The sequence below is a fragment of the Phascolarctos cinereus genome, unplaced genomic scaffold (assembly GCF_003287225.1).
Source record: "Phascolarctos cinereus isolate Bilbo 61053 unplaced genomic scaffold, phaCin_HiC Scaffold_4;HRSCAF=312, whole genome shotgun sequence".
Classification (NCBI taxonomy): Eukaryota; Metazoa; Chordata; class Mammalia; order Diprotodontia; family Phascolarctidae; genus Phascolarctos; species Phascolarctos cinereus.
The window spans coordinates 69,810,441-69,817,468 of NW_027555847.1; the positions used below are offsets into that span (position 1 = coordinate 69,810,441).

The 7,028-nt window shown below is 35.1% G+C and overlaps 1 pseudogene; it reads left to right on the forward strand.

Moving 5' to 3' along the window:
• Positions 1-2,426: 2,426 nt before the first annotated feature.
• LOC110205032 (eIF5-mimic protein 2-like) lies at positions 2,427-3,658 on the forward strand (annotated as a pseudogene).
• The last annotated feature ends 3,370 nt before the right edge of the window (positions 3,659-7,028 follow it).

The window sequence follows — 7,028 nt, forward strand, 5'->3', positions numbered from 1 at the left end:
CATAATGTTGCTGTTATCCTGTACAATGTTCTCTTGGTTCTGCTCACTCTGCTTTATATCAGTCATGTAAATCTTCCCAGGGTTTTCTGAAATCGTCTCCCTTATTTCTTACAAGATAATAGCATTACATCACAATCATAACCTCAAGTTGATTAGCCATTCTCCAATTGACAGGCATCTCATTAATTTCCAATTCTTTGCTACTAAAAAAAAGCTGAAATATTTGTTTTAATAAGTCTTTTTTTTCTTTTTTCTTTGATGTCTTTAACACTGCTCTAGTAGTGTTCTTCTGGGTCAAAGGCTATGCAAAGTTTTATAATCCTTTATACATAGTTCCAAATTGTTCTCCAGAATAGTTGAATCGCTTCACTAATCAAACTACAATGCATTAGTGCACTTATTTTTCCGCATCTTCTCCAGTATTTGTCATTTTCCTTTTTTGTCATGTTAGCTACTGGAGCTTCCAAATGGCACCAGTCCTATGCCCAATGCCCCGAAACATCTTTCTAACTATCTGTCCTATTCCCCTTCCTTGCTTTCCCTACTGTTGTTGCCACCTTTTCCAAAGTCTGTAGCTGGTATCCATCTGGGCAATGCTCCTGGTCAGTCTCCACCCCAGTGCCATAGTATGCTTCCTCCAACCTTTTAAGTTGTCCTGGCCTGGAAGAATATCTCACCCCATCCTTTTGCTGGTATGCCTCTCCAGAATTCAAATTAATACATTATTTTAAAGTTGTTTGGAGGGGAATGTTGAAAGAGCTTTGCTAGAAATCTCCCTGTAGTCTGCCTTTTTTGTTCCCAGCTCCATGTACATTTTACATTTTAGGCTTAGTATTTGCCTCTGGAAGGTCATAAGACTCCTCATGGAATTGATAGTTCTGTTCTGCTTTGCCACGGTCAGACCACATCTGTGTTGCTGTTTATTTCTATATAGTATCAATTGAGGTGGACATAGATAACCAGCAGTGCATCCCCCAAAAAGTGAAGGATGAGATAATTGAATTAAATTTAATTACACAAATATTTATTAATCATCTGTTTTGTCTCAGCACCATGCTAGGCACTGGGGGAAATACAAAGTTTTAGCAAAGATACACTTTTTCTACTAAGTGGAAATAAAAACTATATTCACATACTTAAAGAGCTGTCAGGTAAATTAGGAATTTATACTGATCTAATGGCTTGGTATGCTCAGGTCATTTGGGGCTGATGATGCTCATGCCATAGGTTGTTATCACAGAGTTGAAAAACCATGTGTTTAAAAAAATATTGTTACTTTTTAGGTTAGTCAATACCCTGCTTTATTAGGAATAAAACTCAATCATTTGGGCTTTCTTTTTTTTTTTTATGAGGGCAATCACATTTAATTTTTCTCCCAGAAGAACTTCAGCTATGTGCATCATTTTGTATAATACATTAGTAGATTTATTTGACTTCAAATATATTAATTTCTACCATAGTAGATAATTTAATGACCTCAAATTCCTGGAGAACACTTACCAAATTGTGGAGATGCTGAGTTAGGCTATTTTCTTGCTACAAAATTTAACATGCCAAGGAGTCCTTGCCAGTCATATAGCCCTCTGTAGTGTACTGAAAGATTTTAATGAGAAAAGACTTCCCCCACCAAAAAAATAAAAAGAAAAAAATAAAATAAGCAAGAAGGATATATGAAGGCTTAAAGAAGGAAAAAAAATACAAAAATATACATACATAAATGATTAAATTAATAAATGAATGAAATGATAAATAGATTAATAAAGAAGGAAGGAAAGGAAGACAGGAAAAAGAAAAAAAGGAAGTCATTTATTGTGCTCTTTCCTATTAGATATTACATGATACAAAACACTGTTGAAAATTGGCCAGTAGCTCTGCTATCACTTTTGATGTTAAGAAGACCCAATAGATTTCCATTACATTCCCTGCTGTTCCTTCTGCCTACACATATTTTTTGTGAATCTGGTGGTAATAATATTTCTAATACTGGTTAAGTTCCTCCCTCTAACTGTGCTTTGGAGTAATAGGAGGTATGGGGAACTAGCCCTACCTCAAATTTTCTCTGGAAAGCCCCTAGTTCAAGCCCAAATATTCAGCAACATTTCTGAGGCCAAAACCTGGGCAAACATTCTCTCTGATAGCAATAATCTTTGTTATCTAATTATTTTTTGCCAAAGGCTGAGATCCGAAATCAGTCATCCCTGGGGAACCCAAATGAACATGATTAGTATAAAGTCATGAAGTCTTTAATGAAAAAAATATAAAATCTTCAGTATGACACTTAAAGCTGCCGCATGGGACCACATGACAGGGGGGAAGGTGGCAGGGGCCAGCCTGCAGAGGTAAAGGTAGCAGGCAGAAGCATGAAGTAAAGCTGCTTCTGCTTCAGAACCTAGATTCAGAGCCAGACCTGGAGAAGGGTCTCTCTTATGAATAATAAAAAGCAGCAAAACTCAACACCAGCAGGCCAGTATTTTAAAACTAGAAAAAGAGATGGACAAGAGGTTTGACCCTACTCAGTTTTGGACTGTATTATTCAGGGTTTAACTGAAACTGGCATTGATCTGGAAGCAGTAGCACATTTTCTTGATGCTTCTGGGGCAAAACTTGATTATTGATGATACGCAAAAACACTCTTTGACATTCTGGTGGCTGGTTGCATGCTGACCCCAGGTGGTACACTGGCAAATGATATGATGCAAACAGATGTCTGTGTATTTGTAGCACAAGAAGAACTAGAGATCACAGAAGCCTTTGCTCAGGTATTCAACAAGTTAATCAGGTGATACAAATACCTTGAAAAGGGATTCGAGGATGAAGTTAAAAAGCCACTGCTATTCTTAAAGGGTTTTTCAGAGTCTGAGAGGAACAAACTAGTCACGTTGATTGGGGTTCCTCTGGCCAATGGGCCATTTAATACATCCATTCCTAACAGCATTTATAATGAGAATTTGGTTAAAGAAGGTATTTCATTGGCTTTTGCTATTCTTCAAAAAGTCAGTATGGACAACTGACTGATGGAAGTTTTTCCTGCTAAGAAACAGTGCTGAGCACTTTAAAAAATATTTTACTGAAGCAGGTCTAAAAGAACTTTCTGAGTATATTTGGAACCAGAAAACCATGGGAGCTCATAAAGAGCTACAAAAAGAACTTCAAGAACAAATGTCCTGTGGTGATAACATTTAAGGAGATAATTTTGTGCGTTGGGGAGAAAATGAAGAAAAACAATATCCCAGAACAGATTGTTATAGACATGGTCTGGTCAAGTGTAATGAGCATGGTGGAATGGAACAAAAAGGAGAAGCTGGCAGCAGAGCAAACCTTAAAACATTTGAAGCAATAGAGCCCTCTACTTGCTGCTACCATTGCTGATGCTGCTGCTGCTGCTGCTGCTGCTCAAGGTGAGTCTAAGCTGACTACATTACTGAAGATTCAGAAGTACTGTTATGACAATGTTCCCTTCTTTCCTTCCAAAAATAGTGGTGCTTTTTTGTTGTTGTTTGTGAAGCTGGAGTCCTGGGTGAAGAGCCCATTTTGAAGTGGGATAAAGATGTACATGTTGCAAAAGGGAAAGTTGTCTTCTTAGACAAATGGAAAAAAATATGTAGAGTGGCTCAAAAATGCAGAAGAAGAATCTGAGTTTGAAGCAGAAGGCTACTGAATTGTGAAACTACAAGTTCAATAAAGCAAACAGGAGATGTAGATAAAATGTCACATCTTATGTGTCCTTCTGGTTCTTACAACTTTCTACCCCCTCATATTAATCTTCATATCAGGGGTTTCTTGGCAAATGTATTTTAACTCTTTTCTATGGGTACTGAAAAATGTTGGCTTTAGTTTTTAAAATGTAGTTACAGGAGCTATAGATTTGAATCAAATGTTGCAATTGTCTTTTCAGTTATATCCTACTTTTGTATTTTCTACTGTAATAATATAATTTAAGGCCTTCCACAATGAATAGCTTTATTTTATCTCTGTTTTTTTTTTTATAAATAGCTTACAAGAAGCAGCCAAGTGGTACAGTGGATGGTGTACCAGTCCTGGAGTAAGAAGGATCTGAGTTCAAATCCAGTCTAGGACTTGACACTTGAAATACTATAATACTGACTAGCTGTACCTTGGCAAGTCACTTAACCCAGATTGCCTTGAAAAAAAAAACAGTTTACAAAACATGATTTGGTTAAAAACATTTTTATGGAAATTCTCTTTGCAAATGAAACTGTACATGTATCTGAAGTCAAAAGGCAAATGACTTCTGTGACGATTTGGTAAGAAATGAAAAGGCATCATTATATGGTGTTTACAGCCCCATTCATCAGATGATAATCTCCTATACAAGAATTCAAGGATTAATTTCTTTTTTTTTCTTTTTTCTTTCCTTTTGTTTTTTGGCAATTGGGGTTAAGTGATTTGCCCACAGACACATAGCTAGTAAGTGTTATGTGTCTGAGGCCAGATTTGGACTCAGGTCCTCCTGACTCCAGGGCCGGCGCTTTATGCACTGCACCACCCAGCTGCAACAAGGGTTAATTCCTGAACATCAGTTCCAAAGTAATTAGCTGACTTTTTTTGTTGATATTACTAAAGATTATTTCTGTTAACATTTATTTTATTTTGGGGCATTATTAAAAGTCTGGCACTTAATAACCCAACCAACTTAGGTAGAATTGTAATTTTTTATTATTTTAGCTTGGCCTACCCGTGAACAACTGATGTTTTTCCAATTATTTAGATCTCACTTTATTTGTGTGAAAAATATTTTGTAATTTTGTTAATATAGTGCCTGGGTTTGTTGTGGTAGGTAAATTGATTCTTTCAATTTCTATTTTACCTTCTGGTTCTGGAATATCAGGGCTGTTTTCCTTTATAATTTCTTGAAAGATGATATCTAGGCTCTTTTTTTGATCATGGCTTTCAAGTAGTCCAAATTTTTTTTTTTTAAATTCACTTTGCTGGATCTATTTTCCAGGTCAGTTGTTTTTCCAATGAGATATTCCACATTGTCTTCTATTTTTTCATTATTTTGGTTTAGTTTTACAATTTCTTGATTTTTCATAGAGTCATGAGTTTCCATTTGCTCCATTCTAATTTTTAAGGAAGTATTTTCTTCAGTGAGCTTTTGAACCTTCTTTTCCATTTGTCTACTTCTGCTTTTTAAGTCATTCTTCTCCTCATTGGCTTTTTGGACCTCTTTTGTCATTTGGGTTAGTGTGTTTTTTAAGGTGCTATTTTCTTTGGCATTTTTGGGGGTCTCCCTTAGCAAGCTGTTGACTCCTTTTTCATGTTTTTCTTGCATAACTTTTGTGTCTTTTCCCAATTTTTCCTCTACTTCTCTTACTTGCTTTTCAAAATTCTTTTTGATCACTTCCATGGCCCAAGACCAATTCACATTTTTCTTGGAGGCTTTGCATGTAGGAGCTTTAACTTTGTTTTCTTCTTCTGGTTGTATGCTTTGATCTACTTTGTCACCAAAGTAAGATTCTATAGTCTGAATTTTTCTGCTGTTTGCTCATGTTACCAACCAATTACTTGACTTTTTAACTTTTGTCAAGGTAAGGCTGTGCTTTCAGTGTGGAGAATATACTGTCTCATGCTTCAGGGGTTTTGTGCAGCTATTTTCAGGGATACTTCTAGGGACCTGTAAATTTTCAGGTCTTTCAAGGTGGTATGATCAAAGGAGAGGTTTTATCTTCATCACATACCACCCCCATACACAATGAAGTACAATTTTCATTGTCTCTTATTTCTTCCAGCTTAGAGAGGAAAGCCAAAACTTTCTGTTCTTTTTTTCTTAATCAGTCTCTTAGGTGCATTTTATTTTTATATTTCTTGAAATCTACTATTCAGTGAAAAAATATTTTCCCCTTTAGGAATATAGTAAAAATTCATTGTGGTCAAGATGATAAAAATAAAAGGATATGTTGTGATAATGAGAGATGCCTGGGTTTTATATCTAGAAAAAAAAATGAATTTGAGGGAAATGCCCCATAACACATCACTGAATTCAATAATGATTTTTGCCAGATTTGTATTTCTTGGCAATAATGAACCTAACTTGTTTCAGATGTCAGGGAGTGAAAATTAATTTATTTATTTTACCCCTGATTTAATGACACAGATAAAGATAAAACAAAATGCTGGCTGGATTTTTTTTTCCTTCTGAGCTAAATTTTTGTTACTATTTTGATAATTTCATGTTTGATTAGACCAAGCATTTAGACATTTAATTAAGAATAAGAGGTGACAGAATACGTTGCATTTTTTCAAACATTCCTCTTTTAAAAATTATCAAAATAACAGGCATTTTGACATCTTCATACATTGCCATTATCATTAATGCTCCTCCACCTCTTCCTCATCTTCAACCTCATCCTCTTTGTCCTCTTCTTCCTTCCCTGACTTCAACTCCTCTTACAACTGTGTCTACATGTGCAAAATATGACTATAAATGAGACTACTACTAATATGAATACTATGATTATGAATATTACTATGACTACTACTACTTCTACTACTACCACCAAGAGGCAAGAGAGAAATTAAATTATCTTCTTTCATGGCTCCATAACTCAAAAGAGTGTGATGAATAACCTGAATTTGTTAGATTAACATGTTCCCTTTCTTTGTTTTAAAAGACATAAAGATTTAAAATCATTTATTCTTAAAATATACCTCAATCCTCTCATCTGTGTCTGATAGTGTCTGTATTTTTAGGGGGAGGATAGAAAAAAAAATTGTGAAAGTTTTGGAAAATGAAGAGATCTGATTAAACAATACTTGTGAAACATGCACATATCGCACAGAGAACACGTGGTACAGATCATGTTCATATATTAATATTCATGGATTAATATTCATATTACAATCTAAAATACAAACCCAAATACTCCTTCAGAAGGTCAATATGCTTGATGAATTTACTTGAACATTTTTTCAGCTGTTGATATGTTTTCCAAGTTTTAAGAACTAATGGATGTAGTGCTTTTTTGTTCATCTTTGATGAATTGATTTAGCTGTTCTTTTAAATCCAA